The sequence below is a fragment of the Balaenoptera musculus genome, chromosome 11 (genome assembly GCF_009873245.2).
Source record: "Balaenoptera musculus isolate JJ_BM4_2016_0621 chromosome 11, mBalMus1.pri.v3, whole genome shotgun sequence".
Lineage (NCBI taxonomy): Eukaryota > Metazoa > Chordata > Mammalia > Artiodactyla > Balaenopteridae > Balaenoptera > Balaenoptera musculus.
In genome coordinates, this window is record NC_045795.1 from 98,556,103 (window position 1) to 98,571,969 (window position 15,867).

Below are 15,867 nucleotides of genomic sequence, written 5' to 3' on the forward strand. Positions count from 1 at the left end.
TCTCCCCTTCTCTCTACCTCCCTTAAACCCAGTCTTGCTGGGGCACCGTATAAGCAGACAGCCACCGTAATCATGGAGGGACAGGAAAATGACTTGTCCAGATAATGCAAATGAGTAATGATAACAATCACCATGCAACTGCACATTTATAAAACGGCTCTGGGGTTTACAAAGTGTCCCCACATATCATTATCTCATTTGATCTGTATGACAGCTCTGCCATTTGTGTACTGCAAAATGATTTCCATTTGGGGTCAGGGTGGAGGTCCTAAAGCTGCCTCTTTAATTTCCATCACTGCTTAGAGTGAGCCTTACTCTGCAGATAAATCATGGGGACAGAGGGCCTTTTCTCATGGATGTGACCAGTCTTCAACCTTTCCAAGGATTAATCTCGCTGCTTCCCTTACATCAGCATTAGTGTGACTTCTCCCTGGCCACATCTAACCAGGGTGGTTTCAGTCTGAATGTCTTGATCAAGCAGATGAGAGACACGCTCAAGCTACCGTAAGAAAAGGAAGGTATGCTGTCAAGACAGAAGTGCGCTGGAGGTGGAATGTGTCAGACACGGACTGTCCACACAAGGGAATGTAGACAGCAGCCTAAACGAGTGACTTACACAGAGGCCTGCAGCAATAGAGAGGAATCTTGACAATAGTGAGTGAAGAAAGCAAGTCCCCAAAGATTACACGCAGCATAGTATCCTATTTGTAATGTTACAAATAGCATGAAAAATAATTGTGGTAGTACATGCACCTGCAATAAAACTATGTAAAAAAGAAGTAAGGGAAGGATGATGAGAGAATTCAGAATGATGGTTACCTGGGGAGGGGAACTGCACGGGGTGGATGGGAGGGAACCATTGGTTAGATGTAGGTCATTGTCAAAGTCTTAGTTTTTGGTTGACGGGTTCACGGGTTCACTATTAAAATTAACTACTTAAGTGATAGTTGCACAACAGTGTGAATGCCACTGAACTACACACTTAAAATGGTTAAAATAGTAAATTTTATGTTATGTATATTTTACCATAATAAAAAATATATTTAAGGAGGTAAAAGAAAAAATCGGGCAAACTTCTAAATTGAAAAACAAACAAACAAAAAAACTAAGTAAGTAACTAAAAAAGATAATAAGGCAGGCTGTGCATGGACCACTGATAAGAATGTGTTTCAAAGCAAGGATTTTATAAGTGCACCAGAAGTTTATTTAAAATAAATAAAAATAATCAAGAAGGTGAGTGAGTGGAGATAGAGAAGAAAAAAGATGGGCCCTGAGTAGATCACGATTGAAGCGGAGGGATGGGTATGGGGGCGGGGGGTTATACTATTCTGTCTACTCGTTTCTTTTTTTTTAAGCCCGGCAGCATGCAGGATCCTAGTTCCCCGACCGACGCACCGGGGATGGAACCCGCGCCCCCTGCAGTGGAAGCCTGGACCGCCAGGGAAGTCCCTGTTCTGTCTAATCTTGCATAGACTTGAAATTTTCCATATTAATTAAAAGGAGAAGAAAGTGCAGGAAAAGGCTGCTCTGGGAACCACGGTTCTGCCTCCCCCACGGGCCACAAAGTCGTTACCCAGACTCCCTCTCCGTTTCCCTGGGCCTCCTCGCAGTTCAATTCTTCCTCATTTACCTACCAAGGAGCCTCCTCATCACTTTGGCTCCCTTATTACTGCCCCTACTCCCCCTTTTGGCTTTTGCCCCCACCAGTAACTCACTCCTTTCATACCTTCATCATTCAAACTGCTCAAAGAGAAGATCTGATTCATGTCTTTCTACCAATCTACAAAAATGGCCACAATCTGATCTACCTTGAAGTCCTGGGTCCACGATGGTCTGTGAAGTCAAGCGCGGTCCAGTGATGAAAACTGAGAGCGGGGAGAGGCAGAATTACAGGGTGGAGCGCACGGCTGTCCCATCAAGACAGATACAACTCACACACGCAAAAGCCCTCAGGAGTTCAGTTAAGTGGGAATAAGGTCTTTGCCTTTCCATTTGCTCCTTTCGGTTTTTTAAGGCCCCCCCAGTTAGTAGTGTAAAGACAGTTTTCTTTTCCACACCACATTCCCGATAAGTAGTTCATTTTTCAGGGTGTCCTCCCATGTCATACTCCATGGGGGTCATAAGGGAAACCCCAATGGCTGCCAATCTGAAATGGTCGCAGTGCACAGGGACTCTTATTGTTCTTCTAGATGCACTAACCTGTCTATGAAGAAAGTCTTTCTCTACCTGTATCCCTTTGCTTCTAACGTGCTCTTGTGAATCTCTCCTGGTCTTCCTTTCTTGCTTTCTTCACTCCAACTCGTTCCGCAGAGAGCACAGATGTGGGTTCTAGTTCACACTCAGTCTCCGGGTAACAGTGTGAGCCTTGGACGTCAGTTTGCAGCCCTGGGGCTAAGCCTCCACTTCTGGGAGGAGCTTAGACCAGATCACTTTCGGCACACAGGTTTCATCTTGAGCACCAGCTGTGCCTGGAGCCATCCCTTAAGAAGGCCTCTGAAGCTATTGTTGAGGTTCAATGAAAAAAGAATGTCAAGATTGATTAGTAATGTCTGCTGTGCGTGGGGAATAGGAACTGGTGAATCAGATGTTTGCCATTTTCGATCTAGAAGAGCTCTACAAATACCTTCTAGCAATAACTTCTCTCTTTTCTCATAGAGAACAGGTGAATTTCTACTTTTCTGGGGGCCAAAGTAACTAGTGGAAAAACCCAAGTGGTCTTATTTCAGTGAGAGAGTACAGAATAAGAAATAATCTAAGATAATAATGATACCTAACACTTAATGAGCACTTACTAAGGCCCAGGCACTAAGTGCTTTAAGACAATTAAGCCTCACAACAGCCCTGTGAGGTAGGGACTGTAAATACCCCTATGAAGCAAATAAAGAAACTGAAGCATTGAGAGGTTAAATAACTTGTCCGAGGTCTTAAAGATAACAAGGGCACAATTAGAATTGAACCCTGGCAGTCTGATTCTGGAGTCCACGTGTTTAGCCTGTCAGCCACAGCAGACACCCCCTGGGAACTTGCTAGTAATGCACACTCTCAGGCCCACTCAGGCCTACTGAATTAGAATCTGCACGTCAACAAGCCCCCCAGATGATTCATGTTCACATTATGTTTTGAGCAGCACTGGTCTACATCATATTGTCTCCTAGAAGGATATTAGCTGCCTTTGTTAAATGTTTACAGTACTCGTGCACTTTGCTAAACATTATGCCTGCATAATTGCAATTAATCCACATAAAAGTCCTAGAAGGGAAATCCTACAAGATCAATAGATTGATCAATGTCAACATCCTGGTTGTGACATAGTGCTATCGTTTTGCAAGATGTTACTGGTGGGGTAAAGGATATATGGGATCTCTCTGTATTATTTCTGACAATCGCATATGAATCTACAACAACCTCACAATTTAAAGCATAATTTAAAAATCCTATGATCTAGGTTTTATTTTTCCTACTTTTATTGTTGAGGAAACAGAAGCTTTAGAGAGGCTAAGTAAGCAGGCCCAGGGTAATTCAACTTAACAAATAAGTATGGAGGCCCTCCTATGTGCAAGGAGGCTGGCTACAGCAGTGAACACATTGCCCTCATTGAGCTATCATTCCTGGGTGGGCAGTCAGAATTCAAACCCAGAGCTGCTTGCCAAGTCCTCTAGTGCCCAGATTTCAGAGATATGGTCACAGGATCACAACGTGGTAAATAACAGAGCTGTGAATGGTTAAAACATTTGCAAAATTTCTAGGCAGATGTATATGAAGGCCTCTAACAGTGCCAGACAGGAAATAAGCACTCAGTCCCCTTTCTTCTTTTCCATCTCAGAGCACAGGAGTGAGCCTCACCTCCACCATGACCCAACAGGGATTTTACCCCCCACACACCTGGATGGAATCCCATGGTGGGGCCGCTGGAGTGGTAGTAACCTGAGCCTCCAGCCCCATGTCGAATTCCATGGAGAGCCTTGCTCGAGGGCTCTGTTCCAGCGGAACGTACCATCTGAAACCTGTCAAGGAGTCAGTGGTGAGCTTTTTTCTGAATGTCAGCTCTTTTCACAGCATGGATCTGAATGAGTCCCCTTAAGCAAGACCAGATTTATGGCCAGAACAATTGCTCAGACCTCGGATCTCTAAGAGATGTTCAACACTGGTCCAAAGATTGGCTTTGTCCTCGCACAAGGAATTTTCCTTCGAATACTGTAAGGATGATTGCGCCTGGCAATCTATTCTTGTTGTCTTTCTTAGACACAGACTTTGGTGGGCTGGGGCGGGAGGTAAGAAGAGCCATTTTCCGTAGAAAAGAATGTTGCAGATGCTGGATTCAAGGCCGGCTAGAGTTTGGCCACAGTTAACTACCTACCTTTCAGAGGGAGAATGGTTTGAGCTGGGGAACTTCACCAAAAATAAGCATGGGTTTTTCTTCTGAGGGTGGACACACTCAGAGGACATCACCTCAGAGAGAAATTCTTCAAACCAAGATTGCCATGTCTCTCTTGGCTCCAATTGCTTCTTTGGCATCAACTTTTACAAGCATGTGCTGTACACAGGCTAGAAGAAAGTAAACAGGGAAGGAAGGAGATCAGCATATTGGGTGCCAACCACGTGCAAGGCACTGTGCTGTGCTGCGCATTCTTATTTAATGCAGTGTGATCCTGTGAGGGAGCACTGATGACCCCATTCGGCGGATGAGGAAATGGGGGCTCAGAGCAGGTAGAACATTTGCCTTAGTGCAACTACTTGAGCAGTGCCAAACCAGGATTCAAACCATCTGGCCTGACTCCTCATTCAATAATCTTTCAACAATATCATTCAGTTCACCCAGAAAAGACCCTTTTGATAATCCCTAAATAAATCACTGAATCTACACTCCTAGACCAACACTTCAATTCTGAAGGGAAGTATCTCCTCCTGGTTTCCCATTCCCTGTGGGCTACCATGTGGAAATGGAATTTAGTAGGGTCTTAACATCATTTCTGACATTGTTTGTCAAAGGATGGAGAAGCCCTTGGCACATGAGAATGGCTGAGACTTCAGCATCAGACAGACCAGAGTTCAAACCTTGGTTCCACCATTTTCTAGCTGCATGACACCAGGCACAAACGTGGACCCTGCTCAAACTTTCATTTTCTCAACTATGTAACAGGGATGATTCCCACTTAGAAAGGTGCTTATAAGATGAATACTGACAGACAGATACAGAGAGAGAAAGACAAATATTGTATGATCTCCCTTATATGTGGAATCTTAAAAAAAAAGAAAAGAAAAGAAAGGAACCAAACTCATAAAAAAGAGATCAGATGTGTGGTTACCAGAGGTGGGGGGTGGAGGGGGAATGGGGTGAAGGGGGTCAAAAGGTCCAGACTTCCAGTTGTAAGGTCCATGAGTACTAGGGATGTAACGCACACGGCGTGATCCACATAATTAACACTGCTGTATAGAGTATTTGAAAGCTGTCAGGAGAGTAAATCCTAAGACTTCTCATCCTGAGTCAAAAAAACACATTTTTTTTCCTTTTTAAAAATCTATTTGAGATGATGGATTGTTAACTAAACTTGTGGAAATCGTTTCACAATACACGTAAGTCAAGTCCTTCTGCTGTACACCTGAAACTTATTCAGTGCTGTATGTTAATTACATCTCAGTAAAACTGGGGAAAAAAAGAAAAAGAAAAAGCCCTAAGTGACAAAAAAGGCAGGGCTTTTAAAATTATTAAGTACTTTAAAAAGTATTAAAATTCTTTAATGGCTTCTTTTTCTTCCACTTCATCATTCATCTGATTGACCCTACAGTTGATTACTTAGGACAGCTTTAAAATCCAGGTCAACCTTGCTTAGACTGATGAATTTGTATTAGCTCGTATTTTTTTTAAAAAGTGTTTGTATACATTGGAACAGTCACATAATCAATAGAAGTGGGTCCCATTTCAAAGTCCAATGTGACCCCACTGCATGCAGCCCTGGAATACCCAGTAAGCAGACTGTGTTACTATTTAGGGCATCATAATGTACAAAACTTTTTGAAGAATTTGAGATATATTGATAAATAATTAGTTACCGTGGACAAACCACGTCTTCTTTATACTACAGTTACAGCTTCATATTATTCTGAATCACACAGACAAGGAGGCACTATAACCTTTCCAGTGCTTACTGGCAGCAGGGAAAGTGGGTTTGGGTCCAAAATAGATAAGGTTTCTGTACAGAGAGAAAAAAGAAGGGCAAAGGTATGTGGGTTTTTTTTTCCTTCCAAAGGGGGTGAGAGCTTCCCAAAGAATGGGAAGCTGATGGCCTGGGATGGTAGGTGATGCCGTTTCTGTACCTTGGAGGCTGCTTCAGAAGGGCTGCCCAGCCGCCTTCCCTCTGCCTCTCCCCAGCTCACTCCTCCTCTCCAGCAACTTTGTGTGGACCCTGGGGTTGTGCTGTGAGGGTCCTTGATCTGATTAGGGCAATTCTTCCTCTCTCCCTTCCACGCCCCGCCCCCGCCCCGCTTTTTCCCTCCTTCCCTCCCTTTCTTCCTTCGATCTAGAGCACCTTCTGTCTTACTGTTCTAGATATTGAAGATTCAACTGCCAATAACTCAGACAAGGTTCTGCTCCCGCGGAGCTAATGCTCTAATGGAGGGGTGCTGGGGAGGAGGTGGGAGAGACATGATTAGCCAGGAAACATGGTTTAAGTCATGTAAGTTAACTTAAAAGAGATCATTTAAAATAGTGATAAGATCAATGAAGAAAATACAACAGGGAATGAAATAGAGAATGACCCGTTGTGGCAGCAGAGTGGCATCAATCTGACAGTGTGATCAGGGAGGACTCCTATGAGGAGGTAGTGTTTGAGTTGAGACCTGAATGATGACAAGGAACCAGTCATGCCACGATCTGGGGGAAAGATTTCCAAGCAGAAGGATTAGCAAGTGCAAAGGCTCTGGGGCAGGAGCAAGTCTGCTGTGTTTGAAGAACTGAGTGAAGGCCAGGGTGGCTGGACCATAATAAACGGGGGAGAAGAGAGGTTTGAGATAAAGCTGGGGCAGTGGACTGGCTATGGGAAGGAGTTCAGACTTTATTCTACATGCAAAGGGAAGCTATTTGAGGGGGTGACATGATTTGGGTTCTTAAAAGGTCTCTCTGATGGCTGTGTAGAGAATAGACTATCGGGGGTGGGGGGGGTGGTCTTAGTCCTTCCGGGCTGCTATAACACAAATACCATAGACCGGGTGGCTTAAATGACAAACGTTTATTTCTCACAGTTCTGGAGCCTGGCAAGTCCAAGGTCAAGGCACTGGCATATTTGGTGTCTGGCGAGGCCTGGCTTCTCTGTTCTTAGATGGGCATCTTTTTGGTGTACCCTCACATGGCAGAAGGGGCAGGGGAGCTATCTGGAGTCTCATATAAGAGCACTAATCCCATTAATGAAGGCTCCGCTCTCATGACCTGATCACCTCCCTAAGGCCCTACCTCCAAATGCCATCACACTGGGGAGTAGGTCTCCACATATGAACTGGGGGAGAGGGCATAAGCATTCAGTCTATAGCTGGCAGGGATAGAGGAAGGAGATAAGTTAGGGGACTTCTGCAATCTTTCTCATGAGAGAGGATGGAGGTTCCAAATAAAATAAGAGACTAATGAAGACAAGTGGACAGATCTGAGGTAAAGTTTGGAGATAGATGTACTAGTTAAGGTAACGCCAGCTCCTGAACCGAATGACCCCAAAAACTTGGTGGTTTTTGACATAAAGTCCAAACAGTGAGCAGTTCTAGAAGAGCAAGTGGCTCTCCTCCAAGTGGTGACTCGGGGACCCAGGATCCTCATCTTGTGACTCTGCCAACCCCTGGGGCCCCAGAATCCTTTGAGGATCCTCTTCATCCAGCAGACAGATGGAGAAGGACACGTGGGCCTGCTGTGGCACAGATCGTTCCACTTATATCTCTTGATGAGAGCTAGTCACGTGACCTCACCCAAATGACAGGAGCTAGGAAATGTAGTCCCTGTTTGGGCAACTACTTCCCATCAATGGTCCTACACTGTGGAAAGGGGACACAGATTTGCGTCCAGCTGGCCATTTCTGTCATGGCAGAGTTGGCAGACTTTTTGGTGGATTGCACGTAGGGGTTGGAGGAAAGCAAGGTACCCAAGATGACTCCTTGGCTTTTGGCATGAGCAAGGTGAAAGGTGGGCATTAAGTGAAATGGGAACTTCGGGAAGGAGGAGATTTATACTGGGAGCAGGAGGAATTAAGACTTCCACTTTGGACGTATGTAGTGTGAGCTGCCTCTGAGATATCCAAAAGGGACTGTTGGAAAGGCAGTTGGGTATATGAGTCAGGACAGCAAAGGAGGTGTCAAGAGTGAAGATTTAAATATTGCATTTCCCCTTTTCCTGGTGGCTTCTGATACTGGTACGGGTCCCCCATTGCCCTTGATCCTCAATGCACTAACTACATCAGCATAAATTCACTCCTCCTTAGAGATAATGTTTATAATTCCACTACGCATGAAATGATAGCTTTTACTATTACATGCATTCACTCATCCAACACTTTATTGAGTGTCTATTATGTGCTGACCACTAGTGATTAGCAAGGAAGAAGACATAGTCTCTGCCTCATGAAGATTGATTCTAGTAGGAGAAGATAGATAATAAACAAATAAAGAAGTAAGTATAGGGCGTCAGGTACACTGAAGAGAAACAGGGCAGGGTGAGTAAGAAAATACTAGAAGCAGGAGGACTTCTATAGTAAGAAATACGTGAGTAGAAACTGGAAGGAAGTTGAGGGAGCAAATCGTGTGTCTCTAAGGGGGGAGGATGTGCCAAAGCAAGGACCAAGCAGGTGCAAAGACCCAGAGGCAGAAGAGGGCCTGGCATGTTTTGAAACCAGCCAGGAGGCCAGTGTAGCTGGAGAGGGGTGGGAGGGGAAGACTGGTAGCGATGAGGTCAGAGAGGTGGGCAGGAGGCAGGTCATGCAGTAGCCAAAACAGGCTTTTTCCCCCCCAACACCTTCATGTAACTGGAGAAGGAGGGAGAAAAACACTATTTCCGGGTGCAGAAATCTTTGCAAAAAAAGTAACACACAATCAAGGACTTCCTGTGCAGTTCCCCAAATGAAACACCTTCAAAGTGGAGGATTTGCGACCAAAATGAGAAAGGGTCACAGTTTCCTACTGCGAAGTATAAGACACACAATCTCTCCTCCTGCAGTAGGTTTGCTGCACAGTTAATTGCAGCCACATGTGAAGCGCTGCAGGGGAGTGTTTGAAGCCAGCGCCATCAGAGACCCGGACAAACACCCCCCAGCGCTCCTGCTCCCAGCAAAACCAGTTGTGTGATCAGCCCAGGAGGACGGGAACAGAAAAGTGCTGCGATGATAAATACTATGTTTTCTGAATTTCAGCTCCAAAATCTGAGCTAGAGGCCTTTTGTTGGCTTGTTTTTATAAACATCAGAAGAAGCTGATTTAAATGAGAAAAAATTTTTTCCAGGAAGAAAAAAATTTTCTGTTTTCTCTGTTCAATTACTGTGCGTGGTTCCCTCCTGATCTGCCCAATGCAGTGAGGCCGTGAAACCAAAATAGCCACGGTGGAGGCTGGGCGTTTTATCTGTGCTCTTGATCTTGGTGGGACCTGGCAGGACACTGCCGCTGCAGGCAGTAACTGCAAACATGTGGGCAGGGCTTTCTAGCGGATGCTCCTGAGGTTGTCTTATTTAACGCTGACATCCCTAGAACTGGGCCCGTTTTCTCTGACCCACAGTGGAGTGTGTACACTGGACTGGGTTTTGGTTCCCCAGCGTCTAGAGTTTTATCCTATTTGGGGGAAACTCTCCATTGGCTGGGTCTACAGAAACCAAAGGGGGCCACGTGGTCCCTCCCTGGCAGCCAGGAGGTAGGGGAATGAGCAAGGCTCAGCCAACTGGATGTTCCCGCCAGGGTTCTTCATTCTTGAGACAGTGATTTGAAGGCTTGGTGGTGGCAGCCGTGTCAAGAGTCCTGGGACACCAGTGCCCGGGCTGAAGTGGTGAACGCAGTGCCGGGACAGCCAGGGCTTCTTCCCTTCCCGAGTTCCTGACCACATTCTGAGTCTGCATCTCTAGCCTCCCATCTATTCTTTGGTCACCCAATACCCACCTTATAACCTCTCTTTCTGCTTATGTTAACCAGAGACCTTTTCTGTTGACTACAACCCAGAACCCTGGCCTACTCTTAAGTCATCTGCAGACCCCCATTCATGAACAAAAATTCCCTGGACTCCCAGAGTTCACTTTTATTGTTTTTGTTCTCATGTCACTCGAATATGGACACCATAAAACTCAACGTAAGTCCCTTAGAGGCTTGCAGCTTTTTTTTTCTTCCAGTCTCACTGAGATATCATTGACCTATATGTATAAGTTCAAGGTGTACAGCACAGATTTGAGTGACATACATCATGAAATGATGACCACAGTACATGTTGAACATCCGTCGTCTCATACAGAAACAACGTTAAAGAAACAGGAAAAAAAAAACTTTTTCCTTGTGATGAGAACTCTTAGGATTTGTACCTTTTTAAAAGGCTTGTAGTTTTTTTTTTTTTTTTTTTTTTTTGGCCACACTGTGCTGCTTGTGGGATCTTAGTTCCCTGATCAGGGGTTGAACCCGGACCCTCGGCAGTGAAAGTGCTAAATCCTAACGACTGGACCGCCAGGGAATTCCCTGGCTTGTAGCTTTTAAGCAATTATAAAACACAAATGTATTTGCAAGCTAAATATAGGCAATGCCACTAAATCAGCAATGTTGAAATTAACAGCATTAACTTAATAGGACAGATGATGTTGTTCTGTGAAACTAAATATGTTAGCAGTGTGAATGTGGAACGCACCTCTGGGCTCATGTGTTTGTATTTTCTTACTACCGTGGGCCCCTTGGCGACTTAACTCTCCTGACTTCTCCATTCAAACCACCATGAACGCCTCATTCATCCAGCTTGTCTTGGGGTCCTTGGCTCTTTATTTTGCATGGGCACATCATTCACTACTGAGGACCACTGATGTTCCTTTGGCTTTGGCTGGGACAATTACAATGATTCTACTCCGCTTAAATGCCACTGTAAACACATATGCAAATGCAGGGCCTGAAACCAGCTGGAAAGGTCATCCAGATGACCCAGTATTTGTTTATATCAAATTTTTAAAGATTAACATAAAAAATACTAGAGTTTAAAAATTCTCATAGAAAACTCATAACTTCCTAAGACTACATTTGTAAACCTCAGTTTCAGAAATCATGACAAAGTAGTTAGGAGCACAAGCTTTAGAGTTTAAAAAAAATCCTAGTTTTGAATCCTAACCCCACCCTTTAATAGTCTTGGAATCCTGGGCAAGTTAACTCCTTTGAGTCTTAATTTTCTCACCTGTAAAACAGAACAATAATACCTATCTCTTAGAACAGCTGTAGTTCACAAGATGATTACGTAACTATTCAATAAATGTTAGTAATTACTGTTATTGGCATCGTAATTGACATTCAGATTGGTTAACATATTTGCCCCAGTTCAGACAGCCAGCTAGTCACAGAGACAGAACTGGAACCCGAATTTTCTCAACACCTAGCCCATTGCTTTTAATACCATCTGTGTGGATCATCTGAGGGATTTACACTGCAGGAAGTCACTCAGTCCCCAGGTTAATTCCATTGAAGACCTTTCTAAAAAGACTGATCTCATTATTCCCCTGCTTGAAAACGTCTATCTCCTATTCGTTACACCTGTGGTTCTCCAAATGGGGTCCCCTCATCAGCAGGGACAAACACAAATTCTCAGGCCCCATCCCAGACAGACTCAGTCAGAAACTCTGGCAGTGGGGCCCAGCAATCTGCATTTTAACAAGCCCCCCGGATGATCCTGAAGCATGCTATGGTCTGAGAATTGCTGCTTTATAGAAACAAGTCCAGACTTAGCATGGCATTCAAGGCTCTTCCTGTTCTGGTCCCAGCCCATTTTTCTAGCCTTTTCTTCTAACATTCCTAAAACACTCTTATGCTCCAACACCATTAGACTTTCCTCTCTGTCTTAAACTTGACAGGCCCTTTTAGGCCTTGGTACCTGCAGTGCAGTTCCCTCTACGAGCATTTCTTCAAAAGATCTCTTTCTTGGTGGAGCCTTCCCTGATTGCCTCAAGGCTGGATTTGCAGCTTTGCAGCCTATTTGTCATACTTCCATCACACACAGCATGCAACCCTTGGGGACTGGCTTCTTGCACTCAGCATGATTCCCTGGAGAACCATCCAAGCTGCTGTGTGTATTAATAGCCCATTCCTTTTACTGCTGAGGAATACTCCACGGTGTGGACGGACCAGAGTTTGTTTAACCATTCACATGTTGAAGGACATCTGGACTCTCTCCAGTTATTGGCTGCTACAACAAAGTTGCTGTGAACGTTCCTGTACAAGTGTTTGTGTGAACCTGCCCGCTGTTGGTGAACCCTTTCTGTGACTGGGGAATTCCCTCCTTTAGAGTCCTGCGCACTGAAGACACAGCCAGAAAAACTCATTTTCCCAACTTGCATCTGGGGAGCAAGTTCTGTCCACCAGACACAGCCATGCAAGGTTTTGTTCACAAGTGAGCAGTGCGAGGAAGCAGGCACTCCAGGGAATCACGTTAAGACGAGGATGAGAGCAGAGGCAACCGGCTTTGGGGGCAGCGCGGGTGGGGCTGGGTGTCCACATCACTGCAGCTGGTGAGCTTCAGTGACTGTACCAGCTGGGCTGTGGCAGTGGGGTCTTTGCTGAAAGTCCCGTGGGGTGGTTTGGGCATTGTTTCTGGTCCTGTAGCCTCCGAGCCCCACCCTCTGGGCCTCTTGCAAATTTCTAATATTCTTTTACAAATTTATTTTCGGCTTAAATAAGCTTGAGTGGATTCTGTTATTTGCAATTAAGAGCTGTAACCAATCCCCCTCCCTAGCCTCACTGCTAGCCACTCCTAAACTTAGTGCTCCAGCTCTACTAAACTCCCTCCAGGTTCCCAAATATTCAGAGTGGCACATACTTCCCCTATTACGGTGCTTGTCACACTGTACTAACATTGCCTGTTTACTTATCTGTCTCCCTCCAGGAACTGTAAACTGGTATCTCCAGCCTGTGTCACACTTCTATTGCCCTTAGTATATGTTCAATCAATCTTCAAATGATTATTCAAATGATTGCTCATCTTTATCTTTGATGAGATAAGAACAATGCCTGTGACTAGTACTATTATGGTCACTTTGCCCCTCTGAACTAAAGTTTCCTCATCTATAAAATGGAATAACACCACTAAGAGAAGGACAGTTGAAAAGTCAGTGGCGACAACAACAGAAAACCAACATCCCAATTTTAAAAACTAGTCAAGGGGAACTTTCCTGGTGGCACAGTGGTTAAGAATCCGCCTGCCAATTCAGGGGACACAGGTTCGAGCCCCGGTCCGGGAAGATCACACACGCTGCAGAGCAACTAAGCCCGTGTGCCACAACTACTGAGCCTGTGCTCTAGAGCCCGCGTGCCACAACTACTGAAGCCTGCACGCCTAGAGCCCATGCTCCGCAACAAGAGAAGCCACCGCAATGAGAAGCCCGCGCACCATGACAAAGAGTAGCCTCCACTCACCGCAACTAGAGAAAGCCTGTGTGCAGCAACAAAGACCCAACGCAGCCAAAGATAAAAAATAAATAAATAAATTTATTTAAAAAAAATTGGCCAAGGACTTGAATAGACATTTCTCCAAAGAAGACATACAAGTGGTGAATAAGCACATGAAAAGATGCTCAACACTACTAATCATTGAGGAAATGTAAATCAAAATCACAGCGAGCTACACCTCACACCCATTAGGATAGCTGTTTTTTTTAAAAAAGAAGAAGAAAAAAAAAAAAACCCAGAAGACAGAAAACAAGTGTTGGTGAGGATGTGGAGGAATTGGAACCCTTGTACACTGACACTGGGAATGTAAAATGGTGCAGCCTCTATGGAAAACAGTATGGGGATTACTCAAAATTTTAAAATATTAACTATCATATGATCCTGCAATCCCACTTTTGGATATTTACCCTAAAGAATTGAAAGGAAGGCAATTCTGACACGTGCTACAACATGGAGAAACCTTGAGGACATTATGCGAACTGAAATAAGTCAGTCACAAAAGGACAAACACTGTACAACCCCACTATACGAGGTACCTAGAGTACTAGTCAAATTCATAAAGATAGAAAGTAAACTGGTGATTGCCAAGGGCTGGGGGGAGGGGGAATGAGGAGATAGTATTTAATGGGGGCAGAGTTTCAGTTTTGCAAGACGAAAAGAGTTCTAGAGATGGATGGTGGTGACGGTTGCACAATAATGTGAATGTACTTAATGTCACTGAACTGTACACTTAAAAATGGTTAAGATGGTAAACTTTACGCTATATGTATTTTTCCACAAAATTTTTAAAAGGTTAGTAACAAACCACAATGTTACCACTTCATTTCCACTAGAATGGCTAAAAGAGTATCAAGTGCTGGCAAAGACTGTGAAGCAACTGGAACTCTCATACACTGTTGGGCACATTTTATAAACATTTAAAAATTTAAACATATACTTATCACATGACTCTGCGATTCTACTGCTAGATAGATACCCAAGAGAAATGAAATGTTACAAAAAGACTTGCACACAAACGTCAGAGCAGCTTTACTTATAATAGTAAAAAACTGCAAAAAACTATTAAAACTTTTTAATAGTAAAAATTAAATGCCCTTCAATAGGTAAAAAGATAAACAAATTGAGATAGATTGACACAATGGATTACTTCTTAGCAATAAAAGGAATAACCTACTGATACATGCAACAGCAGGGATGAATCTCAAAAACATTATGGTGAAAAAAAGAAACCAGATACAATGGACTACATGTGTGATTTCATCTCTATGAAATTCTAGAAAAGACACATCTAATCTATGGTGATGGAGATGCAGTCAGTGGTTGCCTGCGATAGGGCTGAGGAGGGATTGACTGCAAAGAGGCATGACGGAACTTTCTGGAGTGGTAGAAATCATTTATACTTTATTGATGGTTACATATGTGCATACATTTGTCAAAAGTCCTTGAGGCGTGCACCTAAAACAGATCTAAATTATACGTCGATAAAGTTGAAAGAATGTTAGGAGGACGCAGATGAGAAAGTGTACTCAGTATCTATGTTTCAAACATTAGATCTCACTTTTCAGCCTCAAAGTAATTAGAATGTCTCACATTAATGTTATAAATGTTTTGGGTACTCTTATAATGCAGCAGTAAAACGATAGAGAAAGAAAAGAAGCAAAAACTGACACTTTCCAGAGTTTTCTCTTTGAAGGGGGAGAAGAGGATCCAGAGGGGTCATCTGGATGGTATGGTGGAGAGCCTGACATTTGAAACTGTGGCCACTATTTTGTTACCATGAAAAGTCTGAGAGCCCAGAGGGGGCCCGCAAGGCACCTTCAAATGATATCTATTACCATTTGATCCTCAATACCCAAGAAGTAGATTTGACTGCACTCATGTTTCCACTTGTTAAATAACTTACTTGTGGTGGAACTAGGGTTTGAACTTAAATCTGTCTCCAAAGTCCATACTCCTTTGACCACAAACCCCGAAACTGGAATCCTATGGTCATATGCTGTGGGTCCTGCCAACAAAGCCCATTTCCTTTGCTTTACAATGATGACGGTCCCCAGGAGAGCCCCTGAATTCTGTGCAACTCCAACCTACATAGGACAAACAGTCCACTGTTACTACTGTTGGTCAGGTCTGCTGGCAGGTTGCTTTCTTTTTCAGACACGTATTGCTTTTTATTTACAGTGGTGTTCAATGCAAATCAATTCCATAACATGAGAAGTTACTGTGGATCAAAGCA